A 24,953-nucleotide genomic window follows, 5' to 3' on the forward strand; every position below is an offset into this window, starting at 1 on the left:
AAAAACTGATAACACTGTCTCTTTTAGGACCTGTTTATGTATGCTACTAATGCCCACAATGAGTTGTATGAACAGCAGGTACATTCTGAATTATTAATGGTAGGCAATGAAATGTTTCCTAGAAAAATTGATAGCTTTCTTCATTATGTATTTAAATCAAAGTTGTCCCTAACATTTCTTGTTTTTCCCTCAGAGGCAAATAGTGAAAAGCAATTGAAAATAGATTCAAAAGAAAAATAAACTATAATTGTTTAACAATATTTTCCTCAGCTTAGACTTGCAAATGGAATAATAACTTGTGCAAGCTTAATTGTCACATTTTTTAAACACTTTTTTTGAGAAGTAGAGTTGAGAAACAACCATCTAAAAAAAAGAGTTTATCAGTACCTCCCTACTTCCCAATGTATGTCACCATGCTTCTGCCCTTGGAGAAAAAAACTAGGAAACTCTAAGAAAAACGCTTCCTAAACTCCTTGAAATACCTTTAAACAACCCTACTCAAAATATGATCTATGGGCACAGTGGTCCCTGAGAACTTTTCAGAATCCATGAGATCAAAACTATTTTCATAATAATACTAAGACAGTATTGCCTAATAAAAATCTTCCTTTTTTCCCAGTTAGATATCTATATGAGGCTAAATTTTTTTACATTCACTTCAACCAAAACAACATACAGCAGCAAATTGAATGCAGAAGCAGTTATGAGAATCCAGCTAGTTGTTTTCCATTAAACCTAACACTAAAAAGATTTACAAAAATATATAAAACAATGTCACCATTCTCTCTCAATTTTATGTTTTGGAAACTAGAATTAACTTTCATAAAATTATTAAAAATAAAAATATTATTTATAGGTAATTGGTTATTTTTTCTTTTAAATGAACAAATAATTTAAAAAATTATTATTTACAGGTAATTGGTTATTTTTTCTTTTAAATGAACAAATAATTTAAAAAATTATTATTTACAGGTAATTGGTTATTTTTTCTTTTAAATGAACAAATAATTTTAAAAATTATCAGTTTTAAATTTTAATATATCAGTAGATATAACTCAGATAAATAAGAGTTCTTTGGAGTCCTCAGCAATTATTAAAAGTACAAAAGGCCCCTGAGTTTGAGAATCTCTGTTCTACTAGAAGACTTTCAACAAGTCTGACTATATTATTCTCTAGCTCAAGAAGCACCAATGACTCTCTATTGCTTCTTGGGTAAAATACAAGCACTGCTATGAAAAATATTTAAAGCTCTTTACAACAGTCTACCTTTGAAGGATGAGTGCATATCACTCTCCTTTATTTATACTTATGTACTGGCAAAACTGGTCTACATCACCACATTTGTAGCTGGTTTCTGTGCTTTAATAGAATGTGCTCTCATGGATCTGGAATCCTCTTCCTCCTCACTTCTACTTCAGAGAAACTCCAGTTTCATTCAAGGCTCAGTACAAATTACAACTCCTATATCATGCCTATTTTATGTAATTCCTCCAATTGTAAATAAGTTCCCTTCCCTCATTTTAATCACCTCATAGTTATTTGGCATATAATCTAGATCTGCTTTTCCTGTATGTACATGTTGTTCCTTATCCAAAAGAATGTAAAATTAAGGTATGGACTAGGTGATGGCACCTAATACAGTGCCTGGCATATATTGGGCAGCTAATAAATGCTTGGATTTTGAATGAATACACCATGTTGTTATTTCTATGTTTTTAAGCTTATGTGAGCAAAGCTTGATTATTACCAATGGATTTCTTATAAAATGAAGATATAAATTTAAACTCCCCCACAAATCTACATAAACGTTATCTTGAGTTCACTCCCTGTTGCCTTCTCCTAAATTCATTTTCAATTCCCAGTAACAGCCATGGCAGCTGACATTTACAGTGTTTGAAGTTTACAAAGTCCTTTGTACACATTATCTCACTGGATTTTCTGGACAACCCTTTGAGATAATTCATTTATTTATATTGGAAGAATACACGGGAGCCATCTGACAGTGGCTGCTGGAGATCCAACCCAGACCTGCAGAATGGATCTCCTCTTGTGAGAGGATGACAGAAGGAGACTGAGAGGCAGTTACTGTTCTGTCTGACTTCTCTCCTTTTCCTTCTGCCTTCAATTTATCTCATTCCCAGTCCACAACACCTGTGTCAGGAAAGGCTCCCCTGAAACTCCTTCAGATGCTATGATCCACAGCTGTAGAGGCTCTGGGAGAATTGACCTGTCCCTTAACATATTTGTCTCTGCAATTATTTATCCCCATTTTATACATGAAGAAACTGAGGCTTAAAGGGATAAACTGATTTGTCCCAGATAATAGAGTAACTTGAAAGAAGAGGTGAGATTTGAATGCCAGTTCTCCTCACTCTTAAGACCAGCATTCTTTCCAACACCAACTACCTCTTAGGAATCAACAAAACTTTCCAAAGTAAAACATTCTTCAGGAACAGAGATCTTAATGCTGTCAGTTCCAATAGATCTTCTGGTAGTAAGGACAGCTTGAGTGGCTGTTGGGCATGAAGCCAGTGTAACAAAAAAGAAGGATGAGGTTGGAATGATACCAGACATTCATATTGCAAGAGGGCGAAAGCACATTCTGATCAGGGTACAAGTTGTCTCCCACTAGAAGGGCATGTGGAGAATATATCACAGAATCTTCCGTCTTTTTCTAGGTCATCCTGACATGGTTCCTTTAGCATTGGTATTAAGCCAGATTTTCAAGTAGGATCAGCAAGTATTCCCATGAGCAAGAATGTATGACCATGCAGTTCAGGGGGCTCGTACAGACTACATAATGTTTCTCACTGCAGCAATAAACGCCCAAATTCATCCCACTTCTCACTATTATTGGTGGTTTTTCAGACTCACCAAAATTCTCCTCAGCAACTGATATATGATTATAGTTAATCTAACATCCAAATCCCTGATAAGTTAATAACATTAATATCAGCTAACATTTTCATTATAATTCTAGTATCCTTCTAATCTCAACACAATCAAGGGCAGGGCTTTGTTGCTCTGTGATAGACCACTAGGCGATGTGGGGACAAGCAAACCTTTAGGGTCTTTTCAAATCACTCCACTAGTTGCTATGACTAGCAGGGCCTAGGACCATTTTGAATCAAACCAAATATTCCTTTAGTACCCTTAATGGGTAAGGCATGGTACAAAATATAGACATACATTACAAAAAGAGTTGGGAAGAAAGTTTCAAAATAGCTAACATTTATAGAGCACTTTATAGTCAGCAAAGCATTTTACATAAATTATCTCATCAATCCTCACAACAGCTCAGAGAACACTAACAATATTATTCACATTTTACAGATAATTTCCAATTTTTATAAATAATAAGCCTGAAGTTCTAAGGGGTAAGGGATTTTTTCTGGAATTACTCATCTAATGATTGTCAGTAGCAGGATTCAAATCCAGTCTTATCCTGACTTTAAGTCCAGTATTCTTTCCAGGACACCATGCTGCTGCTGTAATAGATCATTCGATCTATTGAAGTTCATACTGTCTTTTGTTCTAGAGTTTTTATTGAGCTCTCTGGAATATTTGAACTATTGTAACAAATTTTCTTTTGCTCTAAATAATTACACACTCTTTCCATATTCTTCATATACTGAAAATGTCTGGATGTTCCTTTTCTTGTGCCCCACGAAATTGTAGGCCAGGAGGTATAGTATGCAGAACTTTCCTTCCTGCCTCCCATCTTTAGACTGTACCTTTGTTGCTTTCAATCAGTGTGTTAGGTATCTGAAACCAGATTTGAACTCAGATCCTCCTGACTTCAGGACCAGTGCTCTTTACACTGCATCACCCACCTACTGCAAAAGCTGCTGTTGGGTCGGCCTCCCTTACGTCTCTCCCCATTCCAATCCTTTATTCATTTCAGCTGCTAAAGTGATTTTTGCTATAAAGCAGATCTGATCCTATTGCTTCTTTACACAACAAATTCTAGTGGCTCCCTACTGCCTTTAGGAGCAAATACAAAATGCTCTATTTGGCATTCAAAATCCATCATAATCTAGCTTTACTACATTTCCAATCTTCTTATAACTTAATCCCTGACATATAGACTTTGTTCCAATGAAACTGGCCTCTTGGCTGTTACAAAAACAGAACATTCCATTTATTGCTTCCAGGCATTCTCTCTGGCTATCTCCCATGCCTGAAATGCTCTCCCTCCTTACTCTTATCTCTCTGTCCTCCTTTAATTCTCACCCCAAATTTTACTTTCTCCAACCTCTCTCAATTCTGGTGTCTTTCCACCACAAATGATTTCCCATTTATTATATATTTAACTTGCTTTGTATATATTTGTTTGCTCACTGTATCTCCCATTGGATTCTAAGCAACTTGATTCTTTTTGCCTTTTATGTGTGTTCATCGATACTTAGTATCTGGCACACAGTAGCTGCTTAACATACATTTATTGACTGATGTTCAATTATCACTTCCACTAAAATATGTAAAGAATTAGCTTAAATCACTCTCCTAATTTCATTTCTTTTTTAACAATTGCCAGCTATATTCTTCTATTAGGATATCCCAAACTCAAATTCAATATACACAAAATGAAATTCATATTAAAAGAATTTTCTCCTCCAAACATAACTATTTCTGTTGATGGCACCAGTCTTCTTCCAGTCCCTCAGGTTCAAAACTTTGGAGTCTTCCTCAACTCTTCTGTCTCTTTCAAATTCCATCTTCATCAAGTCTCATTGTCTCTACCTTCATATTATCTCTTGCAGCCATTCCCTATCTCCAGTGACAGAGCCTATATCCTTTGCTTTAGATTTTCACCACCTTTTGCCTTGACCAATGCAATACCCTCTTAATTGGTCTCTAGTCTCTCCCTTTTACAGTCAATCCTATCTACAGATACTAAATTTATCACTACAAAACAGATCTGACCAGGAAGCCACTTCCCTACACACACACACACACACACACACTTTAATGGCTATCCATTTCCACTGAAGTAAAATAGAAAAATACAAAATCCTTAACCTAGCATTTAAAGCCCTCCACAATCTCATTTCTACATACCTTTCCAATCTTATTTCCCATTGCTCCTATGTGCATATTCTCCATTCCAAACTGGCCAGCTAGCTGTTATGTGTATATGATATTCTAACAGCTGTTTCCAAGCCTTTGCACAAATGGTTCCTTATTTGGAATGAATGTGACTATAGACAAGATCAATTTTGAAGGACAAATCAAGATGCTGCTAAAATTAATGGAAAATTCCTTCTCCCTGTGCCTAGAATGCACTTCTTCCTCAATTCCACTTCATAAAATTCCTAGTCTCTTTCAGAGGTTACAGCTCAGGTATCAACTTTAACATTTAGATTTTCTTATTCCAGAGATTATTAGCATATTTTCTCTTTCTCTCCTTCTCCCTCTTTCCCTGCCCTTGCTTCCCCCTCCACTCTCTCAAGTAATTTATATTAGTAACAGCAGTGACTGTTAAATTACCAGTGCTGGGTACTGTGTGTTGTCCACAGTAGGCATTTAGATGTTTGTTCAACCGAAGAGAACATGTTGTGAAATGCTAATTAAGTATATTTTATTTTAAGCATACTTAATTAGAAATAGTTCTTATTATATAGTTATATCAGTTAAATTTTTGAGGTTGTGTGGCTTTTGAAATCATTTTTAAATTGTCAGTTTAGCAAGACTGAATACCTCCCCCCCTCAAGGAACTTGTAGTCTTTTTAGGAATATGAAACATATACATGAGAAAATTCAAACAATCCTATAAGATTCAAATAATAACTTAAGACAACAAGGAGAATGTCAAAGAGAGGAAGTATATGATTAATAACCAAATGAGCACACTAATAGTTCAAAGGAAAGGATATTGTAACTTATTTGAATTTATGCTCTCATTTAAATATGTGTTCCTTGAGAGCAGGAACTGTTTCACTTTTTTATTTTCTATTTTCTTTGTATTTTTCCTAATTTTTAAATGTACATTCATTTACATAGTACTTAGCACAGTGCTTAATAAATATTTTACAAATGTTTTTTTCATCCATTCTTTAAAAATCTTAACATTTACAGAAAAGAACATTATGCCTTTGTCAGGGCACAATCTTTAGGTCTTTAATTCACATCGATGAATCAGGAAGGCTAACATCTTACATGAACGCATCTATTAAAATAGACCATATAATTAATTAATGCCCATTTAAATTAATGTTCTCAATGATTCAATGGAACTCAATGCTTAGCCTAATGATTGTTTCAGGTATTAGGCAAAGCTCACAAGCTGGAAGAACCTCATGAAGCTGAAGGAACTATCACAAATTCTACCAATTTTTTCAAGTATATATTTCTAAAATATAACATAATATTTATATACTGATGCCTAATTAGTAAAGTATGGATGGTTCATCCATTTATGCACTCAGATTATTTCCTCCAAATCTATATGCCTTTTCAAAGGTGACAGGAGAAACTATGAACATGATGAAAGAAGGGATCCATTCATTTATGACACATGTAAGTATTTAACATATCATTGCTGATTGATCAGTTAATTGAAAACTACATTAAATAAATACAGTAGTTACATTATCCACGTTTTTAAAAGATCTATGTTGTCTAGCCTTCTTTAGTATGAAAAAGTAAAAAAAAAAAAAGTGCTATTCCATAATGCCTTACTATAAAAAAGGGATATAATAAGCAAGTAGAGTTCTTAATGCCAATTATTTTATTAAAGTGACTACTGTTTGCTCTATTCTTTGCTAAGGAATGATGGAGCTACATTGATAAATGTTATAGTTCCTATTCTTTTTATTTTTCCTCTGAGGCAATTGGGGCTAAGTGACTTGCCCAGAGTCACACAGCCAGGAAGTGTTAAGTGTCTGAGGCCACATTTGAACTTAGATCCTCTTAACTTTATAATTCCCATTCTTGAAGAATCTAATAGGGATTATAAACTATGTATATAAGAAAATAAAATATAAACTGGAACACAATAAGAATATAATTAGAATAAAAAGTGCTAGAAAATCAGATTGTGGAGAAATCACTTTCAACTAAAATTATCAGGGAAAGATTTCAGGAAAGAGGCAGCATCAGAATTGTGCCTAAGCAACTCTAGAATTGTTGGAGTGGAAAGAGAGCAATGGAGAGAAGCCTATTTTACTCATGGAGAACAGTATGAGTTAAAAAAAAAAGACAGATGTATAAGGTATGTTCAAAGGATAAAGACTAGCTGAAATCAGAATGTGTAGGGAGAAGTAGTGAGAAAGAAATCTGGAAAAGAAGGCTATAGATTGCGAAGGAATCTTGAATCTTGAAGAGTGAGAAACATGGACTTTGACATATTGGTGAGAAATTGAAGGTTTTGAACAAAGGATGGTATGATCAGACCTATTTATCTTTACATTAAGAAATCTTATAAGGAATGAAGAGAACCTGGAAAATATGAAGACCATTATCAGAAAATGTAGCATCAAATTTAGACAAGATAAAAAGGATCTGAATTAGAAAGAAAGGAATGGGAATGGAAAGAAGGGGATGGATTCAAGAAATACTACATAAGGCACTTAATAAATGTATGATAATCAACTGACAGGGTAGAGTGATGGTAATGGGGTAAAAATAAAGATGGATGCAGAAGATACAGAATATTGACAACCCTTGGTGATTACCAAGATATAGATGAAGGGGAGAGCAACAGTGGAGGGATTATAAATATTCCAAGTTTGAACTGGAGAGATTTTGACAGCAATGCATTTCACAGGAATAAGGGTATCTAAAAATATGCCACCATAATAAAAATAATAATTGACTGTTAAAAAAAAAAGAAATACTACATAGAATTAAGAGGGTATATTTGGATATTTGGAAAGCAGGAAGAGTGAAACACCAGTAAAAACTTCAAGGTTAGGAGCACTGATGAATGATTTTGCCATTAATAAAGATAGTGAAGCAGGAGGAGCAGATTTAAAGAGAAAAGATGAGTTTGGTTTTAAACATCTTGAGATTAAAGACTCAGATGATATACAATAGACAGTTGGAAATGAGAGAAAAGTGACTGGCAGAGAAGTCATGAGTGACAATATAGTCCTTAGATTCATTCCCAAAGCAATGATAATTGAAATTATGTCCTGAATAAGACAAGTACATAGAAAAAAACAGCTAAGTATAAAGCCTTTAAAATTACTACATTAAAATTATAGTAAGAAGCAAGGGGCAAGAAGTAAAGAAGATAGGAAGAAAATTAGAGAGGTAAGAGAACCACAAAAATATAGTCCTGGAAACCAACTGAGAAAGGTACATTAAGAAGGGGGTAATCCACAGAGTAAAAAGATAGTTCATAAATGATTTGGACTGACAATAAAGCATGAATTAGGTAATCAGGGGTTCACAAGTTTATTGTTGTTCCTTAGTTACAATTATGTCTGACTCTTTGTGACCCCATTTGGGGTTTTCTTGGCAAAGATATTGAAGTGGTTTGCCATTTTGTTCTCTAGCTCATCTTAGAGATGAGGAAACTGAGGCAAATGGAGTTAAGTGACTTGCCTAGAATCACACAGCTAGTAAGAGTCTGAAGCTACATATGAACTCAGATCTTCCAGACACTAGGCCTGGCACTTTCTCCACTGTGCCATCTAGTTGTCCGATAGTTCACAAGTAATTAAACACAATTTCAGTTAGACAGAAATTAGATTTCTAAAGGATAGAGAAGATAAAATATTGAATTATCTTAGGAATATTTTTATTCACTAGCCACTAAAAATCTAAAAAGTATACAGCATTTAGCTAGGAGGCCACCAAAGACTGTGCAAAAGAAAAATGAGATGACAAAAATTATACACATAACAACATATTTGTGTGTGTGTATACACATATAATTATACACAAAGTTGTTAAATAGGAAATAATTCAAAGCAATATAGGAGCAAATGTCAATAGGAGCAGTACAAATAAGAGGATTAAAAGAGTTCAGTGAAAAGGATGATGAATTAGAAGCTATAAGAGGCAGGATTCTAAAAGAAAAGGTCTGGGTAGCTGAAGAGAAAAAGAAAGCTTCCAGAGGAGGCAGAGAATGTGAAGAGTCTGTGAACACTAACAGTTCAAAAAAATCTGATAGCTTCAAGTATAGAAAGGAAGTTATTTGTTGAAATGAAGATTCCATATTAGGAGTAAAAGATAAAACGTTTAAGTTTGGAGTGTGGGTTGAAAAATCAATAGAGAAAAATATATTTATGAGGTTACAAGTGTCACTATACCAAGAAGTTAACTTTTGATATTTGGGTTTTTTCTTACAAGACTGGAAGACAATTAATTATGTTAATATTCATAGAAAGGTATCATTTTAGAATAATTATAGCCAAAGTAACCTTGTACAGTGACTCAGAAATAATTAGCATTCCAAAACATAACTTTAATGTACCCTTCCATGCCTAGTAAGGTCATTTTCTCCTCTGAAATCCTTAATATGTGTTTGTCACCTTATACTTTTATCTTTTTACACATGTGTCCTTGTCTCACAAACTAGATCTAAACTCCATGGAGGCAGAGATGATGCCTGATCTCAAAACCCCACCACAGTGACTGCCAAGTGTTCCTCAAATTTCTTTTTGCAAATGGTACTGTGTTATTCTTTGCCATGAGCTGTATGGACAAACCATAGGTCAGTAGAGTCATACAGTTCCTGGTATAACCTTTTGAGGTATACTGCAGCACAAAGACTCTCAATAAATATTTGTTAACAATCTCAAAGAACTCTAATGATCAATAATGATTTCAGAAGACCAAAGGTCAAGTATGGGCATTGACTGTGAAGTGATAGACTCAAGATGAAGAACAGACATTCATTTTCTTTTTTTAATGAGGAAGAGGTAGGAGGGAAAAATAATGGATTTTATTCATTAAAAAATTTCCAACTAAAAAAGTTTGCTGATGATATTATATTCTGATGCCAGTGAATAGCTGAAAATGTATAGTACAATGCATATAGTATTTTATTAAATGTGTTATTTCAAAGGAGATGAATCTTCCCTAAAGTTAAAATATTTCTTTCAGGTGGTGGGCCTATGGATCCCTGATAATTCATGATGCTAGTATAAAGCATTTTTTTAAAATTAGCAAACAATGATATCTATATTATTAATGATCCTCAACTTTGGAAAGCCTTTGATATAATTTTAAACTCAAACATCACTTTCTATTCTCTTTTATGGTTGTATATCAAAGGATTTAATCAAAGTTGTCTTTCAGATATTCATCATATTGATGGATGTTTGTGAATTTATGAACCTGATAAAACCCACTTGTCTCCTGACAGAACACAGTCAGCTGAAAGTCCTGTATGATAATTAAGTAGATCTAAGGCAGAAATAGCTAATTATTTTAAATAGTCATAAAAGTACTCTGAATCATCTAAATTATGTTGGTAAAACAATAAATCTAAAATGCTAAGAGCTTAAATCCTGTATTATATATTTTCTCCTTCAATTTATTAAAGAACTAGGAACTACAGGAGAAGACATTGTTTTCTTTCTACTAAAAATTGAGATGGGAAGAAGAGCTAGAAAAGAAACAAAAGCCTTTAAACCGACCTAAGACTGCAGAAACAAAAAAATATCTTATTTCAACCACTCAAGTCTGAATAAATACATTATAAATAGTAAAGATTATTTTATAACTAGGATCTTTTATGCATATTATTTTATAACTAGGACTAAATTTTTATTTGTCAATATCAGAAGGTTTGGCTTGTGAAAAAATCAAAGAACAGTTTCATCCTAATTCTTACATAAGGCAGGTTCTTAATGAACAGCAAATAATCAAATTCTTATTATAGCAGACAGGAATATGAAGTCTTTATTTCTGTCTTCCAAGTTCCACCTTTTCCAGTAAGGGGAATAGATTTTTAAGGATAAGTAAGTACAAATGCTTAAAATTAATTGATAAGAATACAAGGTATAGTATATCTTAAATTATACGGGTTTGATTAAAACAGAATCCAAACTTATTTATCTCATACCACATAACTAATCAGGACAATGAAATTCAAATAAATTGCATTTACAGGTAATTTCCATTTAAAATGGTTTTTAAACAGCATATTAGTCGCTGAAACTCTGTATATTATAGTAACAACAAGATTATGTGATGTTCAACTGTGATGAACTTGACTCTTTTCAACAATGAGATAATTCAGGCCAATTCCAATAGGCTTGTGATGGGAGAGTCATTTGCATCCAGAAAGAGAATTGTGGGGACTGAATATGTATTACAACATAGTATTTTCACCTTTTTTGTTGTTTGCTTGCTTTCCCCACCCCTCGTTTTTTTCCTTTTTGATCTGATGTTTCTTGTGCAGCACAATAAATGTGGAAATATATATAGAAGAATTGTACATGTCTAACCTATATTGGATTACTTGCTTTCTAGGGCAGGGGGTGGAGGGAGAAGGGAGGGGAGAAAATTTGGAACACAAGATTTTGCAAGGGTAAATGTGGAAAACTATCTTTACATATATTTTGAAAATAAAAAGCTATTATTTTAAAAAATTATGTATGGAGGAAAATACATTTCAAATTTCAACACAAGATGACTTGGAAGTAGAAAAAAGTCTTTCCCTATACTCCAATCTTGTATCAGGTCACAGCCATTTGAAGGAGAGGTTTTGGAGCCAGAAGGCAGTAGAGTACCTATTGGTACTTAATAATACCTTATTGACTATGTCAGTTGGTCAAAATTTCAGACATTAATAGCTGGGGAGAAAGTAAAATATAAAGAAAAATCCTAACCAAAATGTCTAGGTTTTGATTTCTCAAATCTAATTCTTTCTGAATGCTCTTAAATCTGAATATCATTTAAAATAAATTTTTTCTTTAGACACATTTGGCTATCCTCAGTGTTTTTCTATTACTTTCTTGACTTCAAACTATTCCCTTAAAAGCAACATATTCTCAAATCACAATGTGTATATTTATTATATGTATGATGTATTATACTCTGAAGTTAGACTTATTTTTTATTCGGTTAGAATGATAATGAACTTACTAAAGCAACCCTCCATGCTATTTATTTTGATGACAGAGCTAAAAACATAAAAACATAATCTATAACCCATTAATGAGGGGAAATGTTATTATCATGGAAGGGTCATTTTAAAATATATTATAAAAGTTGGGGCTTTTTTCTTTTCTATTTAAAGGACAATTATATAACCTTCAATGAAACTTGGCAATTGATTGGGAAGAAGAATGCAAAAGAAAGGGATGAACTTCATGCTGGAATGTTTATTATTCAAATACACTGCTACCAAAAAATACCTTTTAAATAGCACAGTCAAACCATCCACCTTCTGGACTCATATCTTTGAGCTGTTGAATACCAAAAGAAGGCACACTGTCAAGATAAGTGGGTCCTCTACCCATTCTTGTTATCCAAATTCAAATGGATACACAGGTGGCTGCACTACAAAATACTTTACTTTCCTGATTCTTTCTTAACTCTGTCCCACTGCCCTCAATTGCTGATGCAAATATTTTACGATCTTCTTGTTTCTGAGCATCTCCACTCCTCAACTTATCCTCAGCAAATGCTTCATCTCTTACTATAATGAGAAAATGAAAGTCATCCAGCATGAGCTACCTTCTCCCCCCTTCCCCCACATTCTAACTCCCTTTCCCTATCTGTACCCTATCTCTCCTCTTTAATTCTATTCTCTGAAGAGGAAGGATTTCTTCCTTCCTTGCAAGGTCAATTCTTCTAACTTGTTCTCTTCACTCTATCTCCACACTTCTGGGAGTCTATTCTTTTGAACATCCTTTTTAAATATTTTTTTAAATCTCATAGTCTCTTTTTTCCTCTTCTTCCAATTCTTCTCATCTATCTCCTAGAAAAAAAGGTCAGATCTACCCCATCCTACCATTCTTCAAAGCTATTCTACATGTCTTCTTCCTTTTCTTGCCAAAATCCTAGAAATAAGTGTACTTCTTAGCCTCTGCTTCCTAAGCATCTACTCAATTCCTTGATACCAAGCTTTTTAATCCATCCACTCAACTGAGACTTCCCTGTCCAGGTTCAGAGTAACCCTCAGAGTTTACTCTGAACCCCTGAATGACATGCAAATTCATGATGTTTCATAATTTTTTCTACTTCTCCCTCTACAGTACATCATTTTGTGATCTCATCAAGTCCCATTGATTTAATGCTGATGATTCTTATAATTACCTTCCCTGATTCAACTTCTCTGCTGACCTCCAATCTCACTTCTCCAACTACCTTTCATAATCTTGAAAGTGATATCCTATCCATCCTATTATAATAGAAGGCATCATCCTTCCTCCTACTCCATCAGACTCACAACCTAGGAGTCACCCCTGGATTCCTCATTATTTCTTTCCCTGATTCCCACTCTCACCCCATTCAATCTTTTGTCAATGCCTGCAAATTTCACTTCTGCAACATCTCTTGAGAAGTTCTTTCTTTTGACACTCTAGGGTAAGACCTCATCATACCTCAAATCTGAATTATCAAAAAAACCTGCTGGTGGATTGTGCTTCAAGTCTCTTCTCCCTCCAATCAACCCTTCATTCAAATACCAAAGTGATATTCCTAAGGTGAAGGTCCAATCATATCACCCTCAATTAACTCAGTAAACTCCAATAAAGATTCAATTACTTCCAATGGCTCCCAATTGCCTCCAAGATCAAACACAAAATGCTGTTTGGTATTCAAAGCTCTTCATAAACTAGGCCCCTCCAACTTTTCCAATCTTTTCATACCTTACTTAATCCTCCAACTCTTTGATCTAGTGATACTGACTTTCCGGCTATTTCTCAATCAAGATACTTCATCTATGAGCTTTCTCTCTGGCTATCCTTCATGCCTGGGATGCTCTCCCTCTTCCACTCTGACTACTGATCTTTCTGGTTTCTAGTCCTAACTAAACTTCTATAAGAAGCCTTTCCCAACTCTTCTTAACACAGAGAAAGCAATATTTATCCTATATACAGCTTGTTTTGTTTACATGAGTTTACATGCTCTCTTCTGTGGATTACAAGCTTCTTGAGGATAAGGACTGTCCTTTGCCTCTTTTTTGTATCCCTAGTGTGTATTACAGTGCTTGACATAGAGTAGTTCCTTAAAAAATATTTATGGATTTGGCTACCTCTTAATTGTAAAAATCAATGGCATTTTCCCACTGTAATTCTTCTAGACAGAATTTCAGCTTTTATAGTAATGACCAAATCCTCTTTTGGAATACTTCCTCTTCCTTTGACTTCAGGATTATGGCTTCTGATTTCACGTCTCTTATAAAGTTCTTTCCCCTCTACCTTCCCCTTAGTCTAAAGTACATGAGAGCATAGACTTTGGAGCTAGATGAAACTTTGGAGAGCATTTTTGTACATGGGGAAATTAAAGCCAAGAAGAACAAAGCAATATTCCCAAAATCACAAATATAAGACAGAAAATGAAGCTTAGTGGAATATATGCCCTCTGAAGTTGGAGACTTTCATTTTTGTTGCTAAACTGATTTGCAAGAGCTATTTAACTACTACACAGAGGGGCTCAAACCAGATACAGATGTAACTTCAAGACAGCTTTCGTTGGGGGAGGGAGCTTGTCTAAAACATAAATTTCATTTTTAATCTTCATTTCTTTATCCTTATATTCTCAGACTCATCAAAGTCCTTGAGTAATTAAGGAAACACAATGCTTTCTGCCTAGGGCCCAGTCCTACCAGCCCTTGGCATCAGATCCTATATTAAACTCTCCTCAAAATGCCCAAACTTTAATTCAGTAGTTATTATGGTGAGACAATTGGAGTCAGATAGATCTGAGTTCAAATCCAGTCTTAGACACTCAGTAGCTTACTAGTGGTCTTGGACAAGACATTTAGTCTCAGCCTTAGTTTCTTCAACTGTAAAAATGGGAATAATTATATCAAATACTTTCCAAAGTTGTTATGAGGATCAAAGGAGACAATATTTCTAGAGAAGCATTTAGCACAGTGCCTGGTATATAGAAGGTACTCCATAAATGCTTATTTCCATCCCTAGATTCAGCCCACAGAATTTTCTTCATCTAATTTCTTCTCTTCTTGGCATCTGACTTCTGAAAAAAAAAATCTCCTCTTTACTCCTGCTGGATTGAAAATATTCTCTTTAATGCATAATCCAAACACCATGTATGCTATGGGTAATGGCAAATTAATTTTTCCAGGAGGATCTTAAAAGTTTTCTATGACTCAATTGGCTAAAAATAGAAACTCTGTGTTGATTTCTCAGAGCTTATTGGGCAGTTACCTAGCAACAGAGCTTCCTGAATCCTACTTTCATAACCTGAAATACAATTAGAACCTTTAAATGAATGACATGCTAGATGGCAGATTAAAATTTTCTGAACATCTCTTCCTCACCTCAATGTGACAATAATATTGCTTTCAAAATGTTCTGCTGTGACTGAATTTGAATAATTCTTAGACAAAGTCTATGTATACAAACACATACACATACACACAGAAGTTCTTTCCCTCTCCCCCTTTAATTTCTGCAAAAACTGATTTTCCTCCAACTAAGGCAGAATGGAAATCCTATGATTTATCTTTTAAGAGTGTCATCTTTTAATATGCTTTAGATAATAAAGTATATAACTGTAGCATTGTGAATAACGGCACCAGGTAAATATCACAGTTGGCTGTTTCTCTTTTGTGTCACTATCAAAAACTAGCAACTGAAGTAAAAAAGATTGCTCCAACTTTTTTTTAGGGAACATGGTACCTTTTCCCTTTTTACTAGGAATGGTTTCATCCTCTAAGATAACTCCTGAAGACACAATTACCAAGTGACATCATTCCACTCAAAAGAATTTTTTCTGTGCTGATATGTACTGTATTGACATCTATTTATCAAACACCACAAAAGCATCCTGGGTGAAAACAGAGGAGTCAGAGTGCTAACACACAAGCTATAAGTAAAGATCAGAAAAGGCAAAACCCAGGTATCTAAGAAAAGTAGCTGACATTTATACAGTGCTTTTAAAAGTCACCGAAGAGCTTTTTATGTCATTTGGTACTCCCAAAAATCTGTTGGATAGGATCTATAAATATTATCTTCCTTTTACTGATGAGTAAACCGAGGCTCAGAGAGACTAAGTGACTTGCCAAGGCCACAGAGTGTCTGAGAAGGATTTGAACTCAAATATTACTAACTCCAAGTCCCATACTCTACCCATTGGATCCACTGCCTCCTAAAATGTCAATCTTCCTCCCTGCCCCTTAATATATGCAATTCCTATAACCTATTCTAATCTCTTTGGTTTCTAACCCACATAGATTTGCCAGATTGTTTAAATACAGTAAATCTTTGAATACTCATGATTATCAGGATAAGAGATAAATGAAAAACATTGAGTTTGAAAAAAAGTGAATTCACTGAAACAGATCAAATTATTTATACATATATTGACACAACAAATTAAATTTATTATTATGCTTTTACACTTCTTAGGCCCTTAATAAATGTTAAAAGCAACTTCATTATATCTTGGTACTTCCATCATGGAAAAAATAAGAAAAAAGTAAAACTTGGATCAGCCCGCTAGCAATTTCAATATACTATGTAATGGGAAATTTGATTGCACAAATGCATAAATATGTTATGTACAGTGTACACGGATTGTAATCTGTCTTGAATGTATGTAATTTCATCTGTTTAGGAACTCCCATTAGAGAAATTCCTTCCCTGATTCAGATCAGCAGCTCCTTGGTAACTCAGTCTAAGAATTACTTGAGGGCAATAAGAGGTTATGTGATTTGCCTTTGGACATTCTACTAGTAGGAATGAGAGAAGAAACTGAACACAGAGCTTCCTAACTCCATGATTAGTACTTTAGTTAGGGAACAATGCTGCCTTTGATATAACATATAAGCATTTGTAAAAATTATGTAAAAACGAAATTATGCATGGAAGTATAGGTTTCCTCTGGGTTTTACTATACCTGAACAAAGCAGTGAGACCATAGAGGAGGAATTAATACACTGAAGAGAATGCGTGACAACATTAATTAACATATGTATACTGAAGTTAATGTCTGTTAGTGGAAAGAGACAGGAAGCAGAGGAAAGTTTAAAGTAGGAGGAGGGGAATGGAAGCTCCTGAACAATAAACTGGATGATCAACTTCTTAATAAAGAAACCTATGCCCTGTTGGTATTTGTATTTGAATTATCTTCTTATCTTTGTTTTTGTGTAGTAAATACCTCAGCTTATACACAGGAACTGTTTGAGAAGAAATAATTGTTGAAAATATGTACAAAGGTCTAACTACATCACAGAAATACAAATTCCCCCCCTCTCATTCTCTCTTAGCTACATACATCTCATTCATTAGTGATGCTCCTCTTCCTTCTCCTTATCTTCTTTTAATACCTACTGATATACACAAGTCACTTTCTCATTTAAATGTCCTTGATCGCAACTAGTGACCAGGATCCAAAGCTCATAAATGTCAAGGATGCCCTACATAAAGTCACAATTGCTGATGTGTATATTCATCACATATAGTTAGCTAGACATCACCTTCTTTTCCCATACTATAAGAATAGCCAATTCTGTCATGTAAATATTTATCTGGCTGATCAGTTTATTAGCCAACTGTACATATAACTTCTTTAGGTTTGCTTGCATCCTTGCTGTCAAATATTCACAGCAGAATCCTACAAAGTTGGAACTAAAAGGGCTGTCAGAGGTCATCTTGTCAGAGGCATCATAGAGAATCCTGGATTTGTCAACAGAAAATTGGGTTCCAATGTCCATCTTACAACTTACTATCTGGGCTGCTAAGTCACAGCATATCTCTTTCTAGGCCTCAAATTCTTCGTCTTTAAAATGGCCAAATTGGATCATATATCATTCAGGTAGTTTATTCTAATGTTTCAAAAGACTATAATTTAATGAATCCCCTTCAATTTGAGAAAACTGGGTCAAAGGCCCAAGGTAGCCACACAACTAATTACTATCAGAAATACAAGATGAGAACCCCACTCTCTTAATTCCAGGCCCAATATTCATTTTTACCACTTACTCTTCTAGACCACTGTCTACCCAAATTGTTCTACCTGTCTTTTGTCATGTGTTCTCTATGTGAAAAAGACATCTGATTTTTTTTTTAACCATAAGTTAAAAATACTTGGATGTTAGGAAGGCAAATAAATATTTTTTTCAGTATTTCAAAAGTAAGTGTAAATTGTTCATCTTTGTTCCAGAGAATAAACCTGGCAGGAGAAGGCGTGCCAACAAATGTGTTGGGCTTAGTTTTTAACGCCTTTCAGTACTTGACTCCCCCACCTCCATTCTAATTTACTTGCTACACATTATTTCCTTTCTCATAACTATATTTCATCTCAGCCAACCTTCTTTCTGCTTTTTACAAAGTACACTTCATCTCAATATTTTAGCACTGGCTGATCCCCTCCCTTCCAACTTGTAGAATCCCTTACTTTCTTCAAGGCTCAACTCAAATTCCACATTCTATGTGAAGACTTCGGCTCCTTCCCCAAACTTTGGAATTTATTTTATATTTGTTCTGTGCCTGGATAACTACATATGTTATCTCCCTTAACTTCCCCTACCTTTTCTTTTTAAGTGAGCTATTTGAGAGCACCGTCTGTTCCATTTTTTTTTGTCCCCTAGCACAGAGCAATTATTTAATAAATGCTTATTGATTGATTAGTTAATTTCAATTTTTTTACAACATAGATGCTACCGGGGATTTTCATCTACCTAGGAGCACTGTTTTGTATTGTTAGGCTGGCCCAGGTTTTCCAGTCAGCTGCTCCATCTGAATATGGAAAGTTCCTCTTGGAGAATGTCGGGAATAATTCTTTGCGTGCATGTATGTAGCTAGTGAAAAATGAGATGTCAGTTTCTCCCTCCTACAATGGAAGTGAGCATATCTTAGTCATTGTGCCTGTCTGGTGGGAAGATGGAAAGAGGTTCCTATGTGTCTCCTACAGAGAATGTCTGTACCCAACTCTCAGAGCCAGATATTTGTTATCAATAGTGAGGGTGGGACCTTCAGAAAGGAAGAGTCTAAGGACTTTCGTCTCTCTCCCCAGAAACAGCAGCCGCCTAAACAGCAGCAGAAACGACAGGAGAAACAACAGTAGACTGACTCCGCAACCCTTTTGTTTTCTCAAAGCTCAGGTTACGTTTGCGGAAGTCCTGCCCTGCGCCTTTTGGGTAGGGTTGGTAGCCTTGACCAGGCACACAAAAACAAACAACAAAACCCACTTCCAAAGAACCTCGGGAATAGGGGGAATGGGAGGAAGCGAGCAAGAAGAGAGACAGGGAGGGCGAGGGTGACAGAGACAGCAGACACGCACACGAGATGCATGAGAATTACTAACCTCCCTAGAGGGCCCCCTACAAATCATCCCTCCTCCACCAAGGATACTGGCACATTCTCTCCCCCTTCTCGGTTCCCCCCCCCCCTCCCCTCGGAACAGGTCAAGGGCCAGCCTATTCGCCTCGGGGAAGGAGGTGGCTCTGGGAACGCAGAGCACCCCGGGCGCCCCCAGCTTCTAACGCTAGGCTAGCTGGCGGAGTTGGGGGCGGGAGGGCCCCGACGTGCAATTGCCGCAAGAGCTCTCATCAATCGCCCCGGACTGACAGGCAGCCGAGCCGGAGCCTAGGCTAACTCACCTGACTGGAGGCGGCGGCTCTTAGCTCCGGGAGGCGCTCGGAGCTCCTTCCCCTGGGCGGCGGCCGCTGTCGACAGGTGCGGAGCGGCTGCAGGAAGCCGGGAGGGGCGGAGGAGCGGCGGGGGCCGTCGGAGCAGCTAGCACCATTTCTGGGTCCCGGCCCCTCTGCCGTCTCTTTCTGGGGGAAGGGAGTGGTGGCAGCGGGAGGCACGGATGCTGGCAGGCGGGGGTGGGCGCTCCGAGAGGCGGTGGAGGCAGAGAGCGAGCAAGCGAGCGGCCGGCTCACCCAGCCCTGGACGCGACCTCCCCCTTTCTCCTCCTCTTTTTCCTCCTCCTCCTCTTTCCCGAGCGGGCAGGCAGCCGCACGCTACCGGCTGGACCCGTTTCAGGGCTCGGCGAGGAGGACCCGGCGCCAGGTGCAACGCTCCGCCTCCCGTGGCTGCTGCTGCGCGGCTGGGGCGGATGCTGCCTCCCGCCCTCCTTCCTCGCACAAGCCCCTCGGGAGCCCTTGCGCTCAGTCTGGCTCCCGGGGAGGAGGCCGCACGGGCGGGGTTATTTTCCATCTTTCGCGCATGGCCCAGAGCTGAGCGTTCCTAATGAAGGAGCTGCCCCTGACTTTCTTCTGGGAGGACTTGGCAGGCCAGAGTGGTCGTGGGTGGTTGGAAACGGTGTTGACTGCATTTGTAGAATAGAAGGGGAGTAGGGTGGGCCGAGAAGGAAGGTAGGGGTCTTTCACTTGACACAGCATTAGCGCTATAACCGCCTGGTATTACAGGTAAAGAAACTGAGGCTCAGATGTCGAAAGTGCCTTACCCAAGGTTACACAGGCTTCGGTGAGCAGCAGATCTGTAAGCAGCAGGTCTTCTGACCCCAAGTCAATCGTCAGTCAGTAAATATTTATTATAAAACTACCTACTATGTGCTCAGCACTGTGCTAAGAACGAGTGATACAAAAAGAGGCAAAATAAATCCTCCAATCTTAGTTTTCCAACTAGCTTTCAGAGATCTCGAACCATTTGTCCAGCAGACATTTTAAACCTATCATGAGCTCTTCCCTATTGGACTGCAGATTTCTTTCCAAAATTGAATTCGTTATCCTTTTCCCAGAACTTGCCTTCAAGGAGCTTATGATCTAATGGGGGAAACAACATAAATAACAACAAATGCATAAGTTATATGAAAGATGAATAAAAATAATGGGGGGCACTAGTACTGAGAGCTTGGGAAAGGCTTCCTGTGAAAGATGGGATTTTAGTTGGGACTTCATAAAAATTAAGGAACTCATTAGTGAAGATTGAAGAGGAAGAGTATTCCAGCCATAAAGGAAGATCAGAAAGAATGTCAAGAAAGAGATGTTTGAGAGATGGAATCTCGTTTGTGAAACAGCCAGGATACCAGTGATACTGGACAGAAGAGTAAGTGTTGGGGAGAAAGATGAAAGAATTCTGGAAAGTTAGGAGGATAATAAATTATAAAAGACTTTGAATGCCAAACAGCATTTCCTTCCTAGATCCTAAAGGTAACTCGGAGCCACGGGAATGTATTCAGTAGAAGAGGATCTGGTCAACCCTGAGCTATAGGAAAATCACTTTGTTGGCTGACTGAAGTATGATTGGAATGGAGAGGGACTGGAAGCAGATTGACTATCACCAGACTATTGCAACAATTCACTTCCCAGATGATAGGGGCCTACAGGAGTGGTGGCTGTAACAGAGGAGAAAATGAAGCTTATTGGAGAGATGTTTTTTAAAGGTAAAATTGATAGGCTTTGACAACAGATTGGATGTGAAGGGGGGGGCAGGATAATGAGGGGTCAAGAATAATTCCTAGGTTTATAGCCTAAGAGACTGGGAGGATGTTATTGCCCTCTGCTACAATAGTGAAAGGGTAAGGAAGATTTAGAGGGAAAGATTATGAGTTCTATTTTGGACTTGGTTTTAAGATGTCTGCTAAACATCCGGTTCAAAATGTCCAAAAAGCAGAGGTCAGCAGAGAGCAGGAAAGATAAATTTGAGAATCATCAGTATAGAGATGATAAATCTGTGGGAGCTGATGAGATCACCGAGTGAAATAGTATAGAAAGAATAAAAGGGTACAGGAGAAGCCTGCTGGGACACCTATGGTTAGAGAGAGTAATCTGGATCAGCAGAGAAGACAGAGAAGGAGTCACATAGGTAGGGAGAGAATCAGAAGAAAATGGTATTCTAAAAACCAAAAAAAAGAAGACTATTAGGAAAGAAAAGATGATCAGAAGTATCAAAGGCTGTCATTGAGGTCAAGGATAATGAGGATTGAAAAAAGGCCATTGGATTTGGCAACTAAGAGGTCCCTGGTAACAATGGAGAAAAAAGTTTAGATGGAATGGGAAGGTAGAAAGCTAGATTGGAAAGGGTAAGAAAAGAGTGAGAAAAGAGAAAGTGGAGGAATTGTTTAGCTACAAAAGGCTGAAGGAAGATACACACATATATATACAAAGAGGTGGTAGAATCAAGTGAAGTGAATTTTTTAGGATAGAAAAAAATATGAGCATGTTTGTAAGCAGTAAGGAAAGATTAAAAATAAGTGATATTTTGGGGTGAGAGGACAGTCTGCTAAAGGTAATTAGCTAAAATAGGATAACTTGAATTGGTAGAGGAGTTAGCCTTGGGAAGGAATAAGGCCCTGTCATATTGTGAGACAGGTTTGAAGGCAACATCTTAGAATTGTTTGGATGCTTAAAGATCTAATTCATAAGTAAACAAATAACCCCTTCTACAATAAAATAAGCAAGATCCTCTTAAGTAAACAAATAATCCTCTCTAGAGAGTTATTCTACTTTTGATTATACTCTTTTTTTTTTTTTAATTGCAAGGCATTTAGAATTATGTGACTTGCCCAGGGCCATACAGCTAGATTACATCTATTTTTAGGAACTTTTTTCTTACTTTGTAATCTTATCTGTGGGTCAGCTAGGTGACAAAATAGATAGGGTTTCAGACCTGAAGTCGAGAAAACTCAACATTCTGAATTCAGATGTGGCCTAGTACACTTACTGTGTGACTCTGAACAAGTCATTTAACCCTGTTGGTTTTAGTTTCCTCATCTATTAAAATGATAGGGAGAAGGAAAAAAGACACTTTATTGTCTTCACTAAGAAAATCCCAAATAGGGTCACAAAGAATTGGACACAACTGAAAACTACTAAGCAACGAAAATCTCACACACATACACATATACATAGAAGGCAATCCATGTCATTTTATCTATCTTTCATATAGCTGCAGAATATAGTTATTTTTTATAGCTTTTTATTTACAAGATATATGCATGGGTACTTTTTTAGCATTGACAATTGCAAAACCTTTTGTTCTAATTTTTCCCCTCCTTCCCCCTCAACCCCTCCCCCAGATGGAAGGTTGACCAATACATGTTCAATATGTTGAAGTATAAGTTAAATACACTATATCTATACATGTCCATACAGTTATTTTGCTGTACAAAAAGAATCGGACTTTGAAATAGTGTACAATTAACCTGTGAAGGAAATCAAAAATGCAGGTGGACAAAAACAGAGGGATTGGGAATTCTATGTAGTGGTTCATAGTCATCTCCCAGAGTTCTTTCACTGGGTGTATGTAGCTGGTTCAGTTCATTACTGCTCTATTGGAACAGATTTGGTTCATCTCATTGCTGGAGATGTCCATCAGAATTGATCATCATATAGTATTGTGTTGAAGTATATAATGATCCCCTTGTCCTGCTCATTTCACTCAGCATCAGTTCATGTAAGTCTCTCCATGCCTTTCTGAAATCATTCCACTGATCATTTCTTAGAGAACAATAATATTCCATTAATATTCATATACCACAATTTTTTCAGCCATTCTCCAACTGATGGACATCCACTCACTCAGTTTCCAGTTTCTGGCCACTACAAAGAGGGCTGCCACAAACATTCTTGCACATACAGGTCCCTTTCCCTTCTTTAAAATCTCTTTGGGATATAAGCCCAGTAGTAACACTGCTGAATCAAAGGGTATATGCACAGTTTGATAACTTTTTTGAGCATAGTTCCAAATCGCTCTCCAGAATGGCTGGATGTATTCACAATTCCATCAACAATGTATCAGTGCCCAGTTTTCCCACATCCCCTCCAACATTCAGCATTATCTTTCCCTGTCAGTCTAGCCAATCTGACAGGTGTGTAGTGGTATCTCGGAGTTGTCTTAATTTGCATTTCTCTGATTAATAATGACTTGGAGCATCTTTTTATATGGCTAGAAATAGTTTTAATTTCTTTGTCTGAGAATTGTCTGTTTATCATTTGGAAAATGGCTTGATTTCTTATAGAGTCAACAGGTCTAATCAAGTCAATTTCCTGCTCAAAATGTATCAATGATTCTCTTTTGACTCCAGAAAAAAAAAACTCCCTTGTTTGATATTTGAAGGTAACTAGAACTCTTCTGAGCTCTAGACCTAAAGCCAAGAAGATCTGAGTTCCAATACCTCAAAAATATTACTTACTATCTATGTAACTTGCCCAAGTAACTTACCCTATTAGCTTCCTCGTCTGTAAAATAGGGATAATAATAGGACCTCCTTCTCAAGGGTGTGGTAAAGATCAAATAAAATAATATTTGTAAAAGGCTTTGCAAGTCTGACAATTCTAAGTGTTAGTTGTGTCACAGTAATTTCCTTCTCACACTCTACACTGTTCCTTATACACAATATTCTGTTTTTAGGTTTCACATGCCAGTGGGCTCCCCACTCCTACTTGGCTTTGTACTTATTTTGTATAAATATATATATATATTTAATATATATATATACTTTGTTTAAATATATATATTTAAATGTGTACATGTTGTACTTTTCCCCAAGGGAATATAAGCTCCTAAAGGAGATCCTAATACAAGCTCCTAAAAGGCCAAGGACTTTTTTTTAAGGTTTTATTTTTAATCCCTTGTCCTTGAACACAGTACGTAGTTAATAAACATTTATCAGTTGCTTAATTGATTGTCTTGCATGATCTTTTCATAAATCCTGCAGAGAGGGTCCACTTAACACTTGGGGGCCTAGTTCTCTATATCTTGACAATAATATATATTGACAATAAAAGGGTTATCTTTGGAACACTCCAGCTGTTTTGTTACATGAAAGATCATCTTCTGCGTATTTCATTTTACCAATATTCTTCCTCAGTCCAATGTGTTTTTAAAATATATTTTTATTTTTCCAATTACATGTAAAAACAATTTCAAAAATTTGTTTCCAAATTC

The 24,953-nt window shown here is 36.5% G+C and overlaps 1 protein-coding gene across 2 annotated transcripts in view; it reads right to left on the reverse strand.

Annotated features, from left to right (window-relative positions):
• MFSD6 (major facilitator superfamily domain containing 6) overlaps window positions 1-20,182 on the reverse strand; it is a 95,782-nt gene extending 75,600 nt beyond the window's left edge. Inside the window, exon 1 of one of the 2 annotated variants that reach the window (XM_003764048.4) lies at window positions 19,697-20,178. The gene's annotated coding sequence lies outside the window, so the exon portion shown is untranslated. Of the gene's footprint in view, window positions 1-19,696 lie in introns of both variants that reach the window. The other variant, XM_031960304.1, reaches the window with a different exon arrangement.
• Window positions 20,183-24,953: the final 4,771 nt, after the last annotated feature.

This window comes from Sarcophilus harrisii, chromosome 3 (assembly GCF_902635505.1).
Source record: "Sarcophilus harrisii chromosome 3, mSarHar1.11, whole genome shotgun sequence".
NCBI lineage: Eukaryota > Metazoa > Chordata > Mammalia > Dasyuromorphia > Dasyuridae > Sarcophilus > Sarcophilus harrisii.